The 14,970-nt window shown below is 37.8% G+C and overlaps 1 protein-coding gene across 2 annotated transcripts in view; it reads left to right on the plus strand.

Annotated features, from left to right (window-relative positions):
* Positions 1-14,970, plus strand: part of RCOR1 (REST corepressor 1) — a 117,869-nt gene that overhangs the window by 60,936 nt on the left and 41,963 nt on the right. The window lies entirely within an intron of this gene.

A 14,970-nucleotide genomic window follows, 5' to 3' on the forward strand; every position in this document is an offset into this window, starting at 1 on the left:
CGTTGTCATTTGAGAATTCTCAAGCCTTTAACTTAAGCGTTAAAATACTTAATGGGAGAATATTATGAGGAGGAAAAATGTTCCTTTTTTTTTTTTGGCTTGTGGTATCTCAGTTCCACAACCAGGGATTGAACCCGGGCCACAGCAGTGAAAGCCTAGAATCCTAACCACTAGGCCAGCAGGGAACTCGCGGAAAAATGTACTTTTTACTCTAGCTTTTGATCTGTCTTTATACTTCTGGTAATTTATGGTGTCTCTAAAATCTGGGCAGTGTCCATAAGGGTTCACATCATGGCCCTGGTATCTCTTGCTCAGGTTTGACTCTCAGCTCCACTGGTCACAGGTGTGATCTTGGGCAAGTTACTTCATCTTTCTCCGCCTTAATCTTCTCATCTGTAAAATGGGAATAGTGATAGTACCTACCTCAGAAGGTTGTTAGGAAGATTAAACGAGCTAATGCATGTAAAAGTGCACAGTGCCTGGTACATAGTAGGCATACATGTCAGTTATAACAACAGTGATAATATTATACTGTTGCTTTTCAGATTGATTACATTTCTTTCTGAATGCCCCAAATCAGAAGCCAAAAATTTTGGACTCACAAAATTATTTTTGGTCCCTAACCTAAATTTAACATAAGGTTACATTTGTGGATGCTTATTTAGCTTCTCAGGATATAGTGAAAGTATGGATGGCAAATTAGTACATTTAGGAATAAGAACTACCAATATTTAAAGCTTTATTCCTTTGTTACTTTCTTCCTTCCACTGATGAGTAATCTATCTTACTGTGTATTTGGATTCCATGTGACTTTTTAATGTAGGTATTCGGGTACAACAGTGACAGCCATAGGGAGATAGAATTTAACTTTTTTTTTTGGCTGTGCCATGTGGCCTGTGGGATTTTAGTTCCCAGACCAGGGATCGAACCCGGGCCATGGCAGTGAAAGCATAGAGTCCTAACCGCTGGACCGCTAGGGAATTCCCGAATTTAACTTTTAAAGCAAACAAAGCAGCCATCTTATTTATGAGAACTAATTTGAGATTAAGGTGGTTTGATAATATGGAGATATTAGTGTGGCTATAATGACCCTATAGCACTCTATACAGGATTATAATTTTTTTTTTTTAAACCCTGAACTCCCCGATGGTTTTGGGGGAGTCTTTTTTATTTCCCCACACCACGTGGCATTCGGGATCTTAGTTCCCCGACTGGGGATGAACCCACACCCCTTGCCGTGGAAGCATGGAGTCTTAACCACTGGACTGCCAGGGAAGTCCCAGGATTATAATTTTTTTTTTTTTTAATAAATTTATTTATTTATTTTTGGCTGTGTTGGGTCTTCGTTTCTGTGCGAGGGCTTTCTCTAGTTGTGGCGAGCAGGGGCCACTCTTCATCGCGGTGCGCGGGCCTCTCACTGTCGCGGGCTCTCGTTGCGGAGCACAGGCTCCAGACGCGCAGGCTCAGTAGGTGTGGCTCACGGGCCTGGTTGCTCCGCGGCATGTGGGATCTTCCCAGACCAGGACTCGAACCCGTGTTCCCTGCATTGACAGGCAGATTCTCAACCAGTGCGCCACCAGGGAAGCCCCCAGGATTATAATTTTTTAACTTCAGTTTTCTTGTCAGGAACTTGAGCAAGAAGGTAGCATTTGATTCATAGCTTATTATGACATTACTGCCATTTTCTTTCTTTTTTTTTTTGGCTATGCCGTGCGGCTTTGGGATCTTAGTTCCCCAGGCAGGGATTGAACCTGGGCCCTCGGCAGTGAGAGCACCGAGACCTAACCACTGGACCGCCAGGGAAGTCCTGTGTCCACTTTTTTGATTCCTAAAATTATTTATACCTTCTCTTATTTTTCTTTATCAGATTCTGCAGAGATTAGTCTCTTAGGGGTATTTTTTTGGCTTTGTTAATCCCCTTTTTATATCTTTGTTTCCTGTTTCATTCATTTCTGCCCTTCATTGCCTGCCTTCTGCTTTCCTTGGATTTATTCTGTTGTTCCTTCCATGTTCTTAAGTTGTATGCTTAGCGAAGTAATTTTTAGCCTCTCTGATTTTATGCATTTACAGGTATACATTTTTTTGCAAGCTACCTCTTTCATTGTTTTGCATAAGTTCGTAGTCTTTTACTGTTGAATTTTAAGTAATTTTATTTATTTTTTGTCAAGATTTCATCTTTGACCCAGGGTTATTGAAGAGTATTTTATCATTTTTGAATATATGAAGATTTTTGGTTTATTTTTAAATTATTGGCTTTTAATTGCATTGTGGTTAGAAAGTATAATCTGTATGTTACCTATTCTTTGAAATGTGCTTAGAGTTGCTTTATAGCCTTGTACATACATGGTCATTTTTGTAAATATTTTGTGAATTTGCTTATGAAGAATGTTTATACCCTAATTATTAGATGTATCCTTCAAAGTATGTCCAATAAATAAAACTTGTTCATTGTTTTTAGATCTTATATATCTTTTTTGTTTGGACTGTCAACAGAAATGTTTTACTCTCCCAGTATGATGATGTATTTGTCATATTTCCATTTTTCCATCAATTTTTATTTTGAAACTTCTTTATTTAGGTACATATAAAATTGTAATTGTGATGTCATTTTACTTTATCTTGTCCTATTCTTGAGTTTTTTTGGTTGCTTTTTTGTTTGGTTTCTTCCAGTGTTATTGAGATATAATTGACATGCAGCACAGTATAAGTTTAAGGTGTACTGCATAATGATTTGACTTACACAGTAAGTTTAGTGAACATCCATTATCTCATATAGATACAAAATTAAAGAAATAGAAAAACATTTTTCCTTGTGATGAGAACTAGGCTTTACTCTCTGAGCACCTTCCACTTATACTCTGCAGCAGCGTGCATTATCTGGGTCATGTTGTGCAGCACATCCCTGGCACTTATTTGTCTTACAAATGGAAGTTTTTACCTTTTGACTGCCTGCATCCAGTCCCTCCCTCCCCCCCCAACCCCATAACCCCAAGTCTGATCTCTTTTTCTATAAGTTTGTTTTTGAATAATTGGCCTAAAATACTATATTAGTTCCTGTTACACAGCATAGTGACTCAATATTTCTATACATTTCAAAATGATCACCACAGTAAGTCTAGTAATTAGTGTGTCACCATACAAAGATATTACGTAATTACTGACTGTATTCCCCACACTGTACATTTCATACCCGTGACTGACTCACTTTGCAACTGGAAGTTTGTACCTTATTCTCCATCATCTATTTCTTTCCTCCTCACCCCACCTCTTGCAACCGCCTGTTTGTTCTCTGAATCTATAACTCTGTTCTGTTTTGTTCTGTTTGTTCATTTGTTTTGTTTTTTAGATTCCACGTATAAGTGAAATCATACAGTATTTGTCCTTCTCTGTCTGACTTATTTAATTTAGCATAATATCCCCTAGGTCCATCCATGTTGTTGCAACTGGCAAGATTTAATTCTTTTTTTATGACTGAATAGTACTCCATTGTATATATACACCACATCTTCTTTATGCTTTCATCTATTCATGGGCACTTAGGTACTTCCATATCTTGGCTATTGTAAATAATACTGCAGTGAACATAGAGGTGCATATATATTTTCTGATTAGTGTGTTTATTTTCTTTGGATAAATACCCAGAAGTGGAGTTGCTAGATCATATGGTAGTTCTATTTTTAAGTTTTTGAGGAATTTCCATACCGTTCCATAGCAGCTGCACCAATTTACATTCCCAGCAACAGTGCATGAGTGTTCCCTTTTCTCCACATCCTCGCCAGCAGTTTTTATTTGTTGTCTTTTTGATAATAGCAATTCTGATAGGTGTGAGGTGATATCTCATTGTGATTTTGATTTACATTTCCCTGATGATCATTGATGTTGATCATCTTTTCATGTGCCTGTTGGCCATCTGTATGTTTTCTTTGGAAAAGTGTCTATTCAGATCCTCTGCCCATCTTTTGATTGGGTTGTTTGTTTTCTGGATTTTTTTTAAAAGGTCTTTATTTTTATTTATTTATTTATTTATTTTTATTTGGTTCCACTGAGTCTTAGTTGCAGCACGTGGGCTCCTTAGTTGTGGCTTACTGGCTCCTTAGTTGTGGCATGTGAACTCTTAGTTGTGGCATGCATGTGGGATCTAGTTCCCTGACCAGGGATTGAACCCGGGCCCCCTGCATTGGGAGTGTGGAGTCTTAACCACTGCACCACCAGGGAAGTCCCCTGTTTTTTGGATGTTGAGTTGTATGAGTTCTTTGTATATTTTGGATATTAATTCCTCATCAGATAGATCATTTGCAAATATATTCTCCCATTCAGCAGGTGGCCTTTTAAAAAAATTGTTGATAGTTTCCTTTGCTGTGCAAAAGCTTTTTAGTTGAGTGTAGTCCCATTTATTTTTGTTTTTGTTTCCGTTGCCTGAGGAGACATATCAAAAAAATTACTAAGGTCAATTGATGTCAGAGAGCTTACTGCCTGTGTTTTCTTCTAGGATTTTTATGGTTTCAGGTCTTACATTTAAGTCTTTAATCCATTTTGAATTTGTTTTTGTGCATGGTTTGAGAGAGTAGTCCAGTTTGATACTTTTGCATACAGCTGTCCAATATTTCCAACACCGTTTATTTTTTTATTTATTTATGGCTGTGTTGGGTCTTCATTGTGGTGCGTGGGCTTCACATTGTGGTGGCTTCTCTTGTTGCGGAGCACGGGCTCCAGGCACGCGTGGGCTTCAGTAGTTGTGGCGCATGGGCTCAGTAGTTGTGGCTTGCGGGCTCTAGAGCGCAGGCTCAGTAGTTGTGTTTCACGGGCTTGGTCGCTCCATGGCATGTGGGATCTTCCTGGACCAGGGCTCGAACCCGTGTCCCCTGCATTGGCAGGCGGATTCTTAACCACTGCACCACCAGGGAAGTCCCCAACACCGTTTATTGAAGAGGCTGTGTTTTCCCCATTGTTTTGTTTTGTTTTTTTTTAAATTTATTTATTTATTTATTTTTGGTTGTGTTGGGTCTTCGTTGCTGCACGTGGGCTTTCTCTAGTTGCGGCGAGCGGGGGCTACTCTTCATTGCGGTGCGCCGGCTTATTGCGGTGGCTTCTCTTGTTGCGGAGCACGGGCTCTAGGCGTGTGGGCGTCAGTTGTTGTGGCACGTGGGCTCAGTAGTTGTGGCTCGCGGGCTCCAGAGCACAGGCTCAGTAGTTGTGGCGCACAGGCTTAGTTGCTCCGCGGCATGTGGGATCTTCCCGGACCAGGGCTTGAACCCTTGTCCGCTGCATTGGCAGGCGGATTCTTAACCACTGCACCACCAGGGAAGTCCCAGTTATGGGTTTTTTAAGTTGCTTGTTTGTTGCCCAAGTGTTTGTAGGCACTGTATCTGTGGTGATGTGCCTCACTGTAATTATATTGGGTTAGCCAAAAAATTCCTTTGGTTTTTAAGTAAAAATAAAAGACACATTTTTCATTTTCACCAAGAACTTTATTGAACAGCGTATTCACCGTTTTGTTCCACTACCTTCTGCCGTTTTTGAGGCAACTTCATAATTCCGTCTTCCCAAAACTTTTTATCTGTTTGAGCAAAGAACTGTTCCAGGTGACTTTTACAGTCTTCCAGGGAATTAAAATTTTTTCCATTAAGAGACTTTTGTAAAGACCGAAATAAATGGAAATCCTAAGGTGCAATGTCTGGTGAATACGGCAGATGAATCAGAACTTCCCAGCCAAGCTGTAACAGTTTTTGCCTTGTCATCAAAGAAACATGCAGTCTTACGGTATCCTGATGGAAGATTATGTGTTCTCTGTTGACTGTTTCTGGACGATTTTCGTCGAGTGCTGCTTTCAGTTGATCTAATTGGGAGCAGTACTTGTTGGAATTAATCATTTGGTTTTCCGGAAGGAGCTCATAGTAGAGGACTCCCTTCCAATCCCACCATATACAGAACATCACCTTCTTTGGATGAAGACTGGCCTTTGGTGTGGTTGGTGGTGGTTCATTTCGCTTGCCCCATGATCTCTTCCATTCCACATTGTTGTACAGTATCCACTTTTCATTGCCCGTCACAATTTGTTTTAAAAACGGAACGTTTTCATTACATTTAAGTAGAGAATCGCGTGCAGAAATATGCTCAAGAAGGTTTTTTTCGCTTAACTTATGTGGAACCCAAACATCAAAGTGATGAGCATAACCAAGCTGGTGCAAATGATTTTCAATGCTTGATTTGGATATTTTGAGTATGGCGGCTATCTCCCTCATGGTATAATGCTGATTGTTCTCAGTTAATGTCTTGATTTGATCGCTATCAACTTCAACTGGTCTACCGACCGTGGAGCATCATCTAGCGAGAAATCTGCAGCACGAAACTTCGCAAACCACTTCTGACACGTTTGATCAGTCACAGCACCTTCTCCATACACACTGAACAAATCTTTTTTTGCATTTCAGTTGTGTTTTTACCTTTCTTGAAATAGTAAAACATAATATGCCGAAAACGTTTTTTTCCTTCCATCTTCAATATTAAAATGGCTACACAAAAACTCACCAATTTTGGTTTTTCTTTTTAAATGCACACTGATATGATAGCTGTCCCAGTACAATCTAACAAAATTGTTTCGAATGAAGTTAAAGACAAGTAAGCGCTACTAGAGCCATCTTAACGGAATACACAGAACGAACTTTTTGTCTAACCCAATACTGTGAAATTGTAAGAGTGAGATCAAATTTACTGAAACTGAGTGTGATTTTTGCTTTCCTTTATTTCCATTATAGTGGATGTCACTGTAAGAGCTCAGAGTTCTTTAATTCTGAAGATATATTTAGTTTACTCTTTGTAAGTAATCTGGGCAGGTTTTCCACTTTTTTAGGAAATGAGCATAAGAGATATAAAATTATAATCATGAAATAATTCTTCACAAGTTTTAAATAAATTCCCTTACTGTTTTTCTTTAAAAGAGAATTTAATCGTGTAAGTAGTATTTGAATGCATTCTTATGAAGAAAATCCAAACAATAAGGAAGTATGTGGAGCAAAAAGCACAAATTTCATTTTTTCCTCTCAATTCAGTGCTCCCACTTCTTTCCTAGGATTTATCCACTGTTTAAATTTACTGGGTGGTTTTTCTTACCTACAGTTGGATATTTTCGCTTTTTAATTCATTTACTCATAAAGAAATACACGTGCTAGAAACAAAACAGGTGTTCTCACTTTTTTAATAATGGCTTTACTGAGATATAATTCACAAGATGTACAATTCACTTGTTTAAAATGTACGATTCAGTTGTTTTCAGTATATTCACAGAGTTGTGCAACTGTCATTACAATCAATTTTAGACCATTCTTATCATCCCATAAAGAAATTCTCTACCCATTAACAGTCACTCTCCATTTCGCCCAAACACCCCACACCCTCTAGCGACCACTAATTTACTTTCTGTGTCTATAGAATTGCCTATTCTGGACATTTCATATAAATGGAATTGTATAATATGTCTTTTTTGTGTGTGTGACAGGGCTGCTTTCACTTAACATGATTTCAGGTTTTATCCATACTGAGCATGGATTAATACTTCATTCCTTTTTATGGCAATATAATATTTTATTACATGGATATACTAAATTTTGCTTATTAATTCTTCAGTTGATGTACATTTGGATTGTTTCCACCTTTTGGCGCTTATGAGTAGTACTATGAACATTTGTATACAAGTTTCATTTATTTATTTATCTGTTTATTTATTTTTTTATTGGCTGCGTTGGGTCTTCGTGGCTGCCCACGGGCTTTCTCTAGTTGCAGCGAGCGGGGGCTACTCTTTGTTGTGGTGTGTGGGCTTCTCATTGCGGTGGCTTCTCTTGTTGTGGAGCACGGGCTCTATGTGCGTGGGCTTCAGTAGTTGTGCCACATGGGCTCAGTAGTTGTGAGCATGGGCTTAGTTGCTGCATGGCATGTGGGATCTTCCCAGACCAGGGCTCGAACCCGTGTCCCCTGCATTGGCAGGCAGATTCTTAACCACTGTGCCACCAGGGAAGTCCTTATATACAAGTTTTTATGTGGACATATGTTTTCATTTCTCTGGGCTATATACATAGGAATGGAATTACTGGGTTATGGTAACTGTGTTTAACCTTTTGAAGAACTGCTAGACTGTTGCATTTTCTCTCTTTCTTTCTTTCTTCCTTCCTTCCTTCCTTTCTTCCTTTCTCTCTTTCTCTCTTTCTTTCTTTCTTTTTCTTTTTTCAAATATTTATTTATTTGGCTGTGCCGGGTCTTAGCTGCTAGCTGCAGAACGCAGGATCTTCATTGCCACATGTGGGATCGTTTTTTAGTTGCAGCATTCAAACTCTTAGTTGTGGCATCCCCTGACCAGGGATCGAACCTGGGCCCCCTGCATTGGGAGCACAGAGTCTTAGCCACTGGCCCACCAGGGAAGTCCCTAGACTGTTGTATTTTCTGTATTTGATTTCTTTGAATATCCATACTATGATTTAGCTAATTCCTGTTGATGGACTTTGAAGATTTTGCTGTATCACAGTACCGTAAACAGCACTGTAGTGAGCATCCATCTTAGAGTTCTCCAGAGAAACAGAGCCAGGGGTGTAGGGGTATGTGTGCAGACATTTATTTTAAGCTGTTGGCTTATGTGACTGGGTGCCCAGCCAGTGTGAAATTTGTGGGTCAGGTCCTACAAGGAGAAGCTGGGGCTTCAGTCTTGAGGCACAGTTTCTTCTGGGAAATCTCAAGTTTTCCTAAGGCCTTTTAATTGAGTGGATGCAACCCAGCCACAAGATGGAGGGCTATCTTCTTTACTTAAAGTCAGCTGATGTAGATGTTAACCACAACTACTAATACCTTCAACACCTAGATTAGTGTTTGATTAAATGACTGGGTGCTGTGACCTAGCCAAGTTGACACCTATCTTAAGGAATCTCTAGGGCAGGTACTTACGAACTTTAAAAAAGTCTCCCCCGGTGATTTATACACATACTTAATGAAACAATATGCTGGTGTTTTCTATTCTTATTCTTTTTTTTTTTTTTAATGCTGGTTAGGACCCAGTAAATTAATTTAAATGGGCCTGACTTGCAATTTGAAAAACATTGCTATTGGTATATGTATTATATCTAGAAATGGATTGCTGGGTTGCAGGGTATCCGTACTTCAACTTTCTTATACCCTGCCAGCGTTGTCTAAAGTAGTTGTACGGATGTACATTCCCACTGGTAGTGCGAATTCTCTTTCATTTTGCCCTTGATGGCAATTGGTAATTTCAATTTCTTTGTCATTCTTCTGCTTCCTTCCAGGTAGGGAAGGTTTTTAACACTTGGTAATCAACTTTAAACAAGGAGAGTGTTGTGAATCACTATGTTGTACAACTGTAACTTATATAATATTGTACATCAATGACACCTCAATAAAAACTATATTAAACAAGGAGAGCAGCTGCAGAGTTATTGACACCTTCAGCAGACACCAGTGTCTGTCCAGAAATGAATGACATTGCTTTGTTTTCATTGTATTTGTGTTTTTCAATTTGCATACAGCAGAATGGACTGGTTTTTGGTGTCCGTATTTGTGAGTGTTAAGGCATGTGTAGTTTCATATAACCACCACGCGCAACTGGGATACAGAACAGTTCCATCTCCTCAAACAAGTACCTCATACAACTCGTAGCCTTCCTCCCACTCCTAACCCCATTGATCTGTTCCCTACCATTATAGTTTCACCTGTTCCAGAATGTCATATAAATGGAATCATACAGTATGTAACCTTTTGAGACTGGCACTGAGTATATTCTTTTGAGATATGGCCATGTTACTGCATATATCAATAGTTCATTTATTTTGTTCATTTATTTTGAATGCTGGGTAGTATTGCAGTGTATTAATCTTTCCAGTTTAACCTTTTACTCCTTGAAGGACATTTGGGTTTTTTCCCGAAGGTTTTGACGATTGTGAATAAAGCTGCTATATATAATTATGTGCAAGTTTTATTGTGAACATATGTTAACTCTATAGGGTATATAGCTAAGTGGGATTGTCGATTCAGTCATTTGTTAAATATAATTATATCTTTAATTAAAACTGCAAAACGTTTCTTGAGTGACTTTATCATCCATTGATCCAGCACTGCATGAAAGCTTCAGGTGCCCCTTACTCTTGTCAGTACTTGGTATTATCTATTCCTTTTATTTTAGGAGTTCTAATAGTTATACATTGGTTTCTCACTGTGGCTTTAATTTGCATTTCCCTAATGGCTAATGATGTTGCTTCTCATGTGCTTATATGCCATCTTTGGTGAAATAGTTATTCACATCTTTTGCCTACTTTTACAAAAATTGAGTTATTTTCTTATTGTACTTTAAACGTCTTTTATATATTCTGGATACAAGTCCTTTGTCAGATACAGTGATTTGCAGATGTTTTCTCACAGTCTAAATTTTTATTAAGTTCAATTTACCATTTTTTAACTTTTATGGATTGTGCTTTTGGTGTTATATCTAAGAACTCTTTCCTCAACCAAGTTCATGAAGATTTTCTCATGTTTCTTCCTAAAAGATTTTGTAGTTTTAGGTTTTACATTTATATTTAAGATCCATTTTGAGTTGAATTTTTGTAAGGTATGAGGTATAGGTTGAGTTTCACTTCTTTTGCATATGGAGATCCAATTTTTTGTTTGTTTATTTGTTTGTTTTACTTTTTGGCTGCACCACAGGGCATGCAGGATCTTAGTTCCCCAACCAGGGGTTGAACCTGCGCCCCCTGCAGTGGAAGTGCAGAGTCTTAACCACTGGACTGCCTGGGAAGTCCCTCCAATTGTTAAAATACCCTTTGTTGCAGGGGTCCCCCAGCCCCCCAGCGCCGTACCTCCTGAACCATCCCCCACCCCCGTCTGGGGAAAACATTGTCTTCCATGAAACTGGTCCCTGGTGCCGAAAAGGTTGGGGACCGCTGCCTTGTTGAGAAGAATATCCTTTCACCATTGAGTTACTTTTGCATCTTTGTTGCAAATCAGTTGACCATATTTTTATGGGTTTATTTCTGGACTGCCATCTGCCCCATTGATCTTTGTGTCTGTTCTTTTACCAGTACCACACTGTCTTGAATACTGTACTTTCCTATAGTAAGTCTTTAGAGTGGTGTAAGTTTTCCAACTTTGACCTGGCTATTCTGGGCTCATTTGCCTTCCCCTTTTACATTATCCTTTTGTCTATGTCAGTATGGACTCACAGATTATTATTTTATTACTTCATGGCTTTATGGATTATTATTTTATTACTGTCATTTATTTTGTTGCTCAGGTTATCGCAGATCTGACCAATGGGAGATAGAGTCCATCTTTCTTTGAACACTTTCCTACCTCCTGGCATAACAAAATATTCCAGGGTCTCTTGCACTTTTCCTGTCCTAGCCCTGGAATCAACCATTTTTCCAAGGAGACCTAGTTTCTTTTATTGTAGAATGGCATTCAGAGACCAACGTCTGGGAGCTAAATGTGCTCATTTTTTGCTGGGTTGTCATTGTATCTAGACCCTTGCAGTGGACAAAGCTGGGATAAATAAATGTATTTATGTGTGCAAGTATACAGGTATACACAAATCCGTATTTCTATTTATACTGAAAATGATGAGCTCTTACTGTAACCATCTATTTCTGTCTAGCACCTCAGAATTCTTTCTATCCTCCCCCTTCTGTATCTGTAACTCTTTCACTCAGCATAATTATTTTGAGATTCATTCATATTGTGTGCCTAAATAGTTCATTCCTTTTTATTGTTGAGTTTTATTCCGTTAAATGGATATACCACAATTTTAGGAAATTGCCAGGCTTTCCCCCCAAAGTGATAGTACAATTTTACATTCCCACCAGCAGCTTAAGAAAGTTCTGGTTTCTCCACATTATCGCCAAACTGTGGGTATTGTCAGTCTTTTTAACTTTATACTTTGTAATAGGTACGTGGTGATATCTCTTGTGGTTTTAATTTGGCTTTCCCTAATGACTGTTGATTTTTAATATCTTTCCATGTGTTTATTTGCTATCCATATACCATCTTTGGTATTTATTCAAATCTTTTGCCCATTTGTTAACAATTGGGTTGTTTCTTATTGTTGAGTTCTGAGAGTTCTTTATATATTCTGGATATAAGTCTTTATCAGATCTGTGGTTTATAATTATTTTCTCTCAGTTTTTGGCTCAGCTTTTCATGTCTTCATTAGTGTTATTTGAAAAGAAACTCTTACCTTTGATGAAGTCCAATTTATGAAGTTTTTTCTTTTATGGATTGTGCTTTTGGTGTTATATCTAATAAGATCTTTCTAAACCTAAGATCAAAAAGAATTTTCTCATGTTTTCTTTTATAAGTTTCATAATTTGGGGTTTTATATTTAGTCCTGTCATTAATCTTGAATAAATTTTTGTATGTGGTATGAGGTATAGATCTACATTAATTGTAAAAAAATATGAATATCCATTTGTCCAGGCATCATTTGTTGAAAAGATTATCTCCACTGAATTTTACCTTTGCACCTTTGTGGAAAAATCAGTTGATCCTATATGTGTGGTTCTGTTTTTGAACTCCATTCTATTCCATTTCTTTCTCTGTGTGCCAGTACCACACTGTCTTGATTACTGGATCTTTGTAATTAATTAGTTTTGATTCAGGCAGTATATGTTTTCCAACTTTGTTTTTTTCAAAGTTGTTTTGGCTATTTTAGGTACTTTGCATTCCTGTATGAATTTTAGAATGTTTGTCAATTCCTACAAAAAAGTATACTGGGGTTTTGATTGGGATTGTGTTGACTCTGTAGAGCAATTTGGAGAGAGAATGCTATCTTAATAATAGTTAAATCTTTTGATCCATATACATGGTATATCTCTTCATTTACTTAGATCTTTAGTTCCTCTCAAATGTTTTACAGTTTTTCAGTGTATATGTCTTATCACATCTATCCCTAAATAGGGGTATTCTTTCGTTTTAAGTTTTGATTAATTGCTTATATATAGAAATTGAATTGATTTTTTACTGTTGATCTTGTTTCCTGCAACTGTGCTGAAATTCATTTATTCTAGCAACTTTTTGTAGGTAGTGTAGATTTTCTACACAGATAATCATGTCATCTGTGAATAAAGACAGTTTTAATTCTACTTTCCCAATGTAGATTCTTTTATTTCTGTTTTGACTTTTGATTTTTATTTGAAATACAGCAAGCCTGTATTCCATGTGCGGTCCCTCCCCACACACGTATTTGTTGACTTTATTTTACTTTTAGACTATGTGTGGCATTAACATTGTTCTAAAAGTCAGAACCGTATTAAAAGGTGTGTACTCAAAGATAGTCACTCCCATCTTTTCATCATACTCCTGTCTCCCTCCTGTTCATTACACCTTGTTCCCACCCAGCATGTAAATTCCACCTTCAGTCTTGCCTAATTCATAGTGTTCGCACTTTGGGTCTTTCCCTCCCGCCATTCCATCATTTTTCTTTAAAGTAGCTGCCCCACAGATCTGAGCAAAAGTGTAGAAATTCTTTCTTTATAAAATCTAGAACACATTGATATACAAAATTAAATAAAAGGTAAGATTAAATAAAAGATCTGGCAATTTCATAAAAGCAGGAATTCTTAAACCAGGCTTTATGAATTTTATAAAAGTATGTTTATATTGGTGTGTGTGTGTGTGTTTGTGTGTTTATGTTTAGTTGAATTTTTTTTTTTTCTGGAAGTAGATTCCATAACTTTCATCATGTTTCAGAGGAATTTGTTTAAAGGAAAAAAAAAAGGTCAAGAAAGAGAATGCCTTTAGAATGAATGAGTTTGGGTCTAAGCAGTCTAAAGGCTGGTTAGTGAGCCTCTCTCTTCAGTCTGTTGTACCTTTGGAAAATAATGTTTTAATTGGCTCTGTTGTAATAGGTGACTTGTTTGTGGTTAATCCAGTAGTACAGTCAACTCAACACCCGGCACTTGTAAACCTTTTGACCTACTGTTTTGTATCACAGATTTTTAAGAATTTGAATGCACTTCAGACGTTTCCTTTCAGGTTAAATCTTTTTAATGGTACTCTTTATTAAAGTTGTAAAAAGAATCTTTGGATTCCTGCTGTCAAGTCACTAAAATACCCAGTCACTAAGGCAGTGAAGGGTAAGGTTATTCAAAGCACACATGAAGAATTCATAGTTTAAAAGAATACTTGAGCAGCTTGCCACATGCAGCTTCCTTTTTGTGTGTCCCCATCTGGGAGCAGAGCAGCAGAGTGTATGGTGCCTAAACCCTCGGGCCCTGTAGCCATCCTGCCTAAGGTCAGTCCAGGTCTGCCTCCTAGTGGCTACTAATGACCTGTTTAGTTTCCTCACCTAGCAAGTGAGAATAGTAATCATACCTACCTCATATGACCTGTTTGTTAAATAAGTAAAAAGTTAGGTAGAAAAAGACTTAAAAGTAGAAATATTTCAGCAAATTCAGAGCCTCCCCGCCCTCACCCTGTGTTAAATGTGCGGGTCCATTGGGGCCGACTTCAGTCGGGGTGGGGGGGGTGATGTCGTCATCTTCCGAGGTCTAAAGAAGACCAGAGTGGTGTGGTTTTTTTGAAAGTTTATACATGAATGAATATTTTATTATAATTAAAGACATTAATTTAGATGTATTATGAATAGTTAGTGGGTTTTATCCTTTTTCTTTTACAAATATACACAGTCATAGTTACAGGTGAAATTATACAATATCTTTTGTTTGACTCAATACAGGAATGGATCTGCTCTCACCACTCCTATTCAACATTGTGTTGATGGTGCTAAATTAAAGAGAATCTAAATAAATGGCGAGAGATACCATGTTAATGTGTTGAAAAACTTAATTTGTGGGACTTCCCTGGTGGTTCAGTGGTAAAGCATCCGCCTTCCAATGCGGGGGACATGGGTTCGATCCCTGCAGAGTGGTGTTGTTAATTGTCGCTTGTTATGTCTGTTAAATTATAATAAGAATTTTCTTTCTTTAT

The sequence above is a fragment of the Eubalaena glacialis genome, chromosome 2 (assembly GCF_028564815.1).
Source record: "Eubalaena glacialis isolate mEubGla1 chromosome 2, mEubGla1.1.hap2.+ XY, whole genome shotgun sequence".
In the NCBI taxonomy this organism is placed as follows: domain Eukaryota; kingdom Metazoa; phylum Chordata; class Mammalia; order Artiodactyla; family Balaenidae; genus Eubalaena; species Eubalaena glacialis.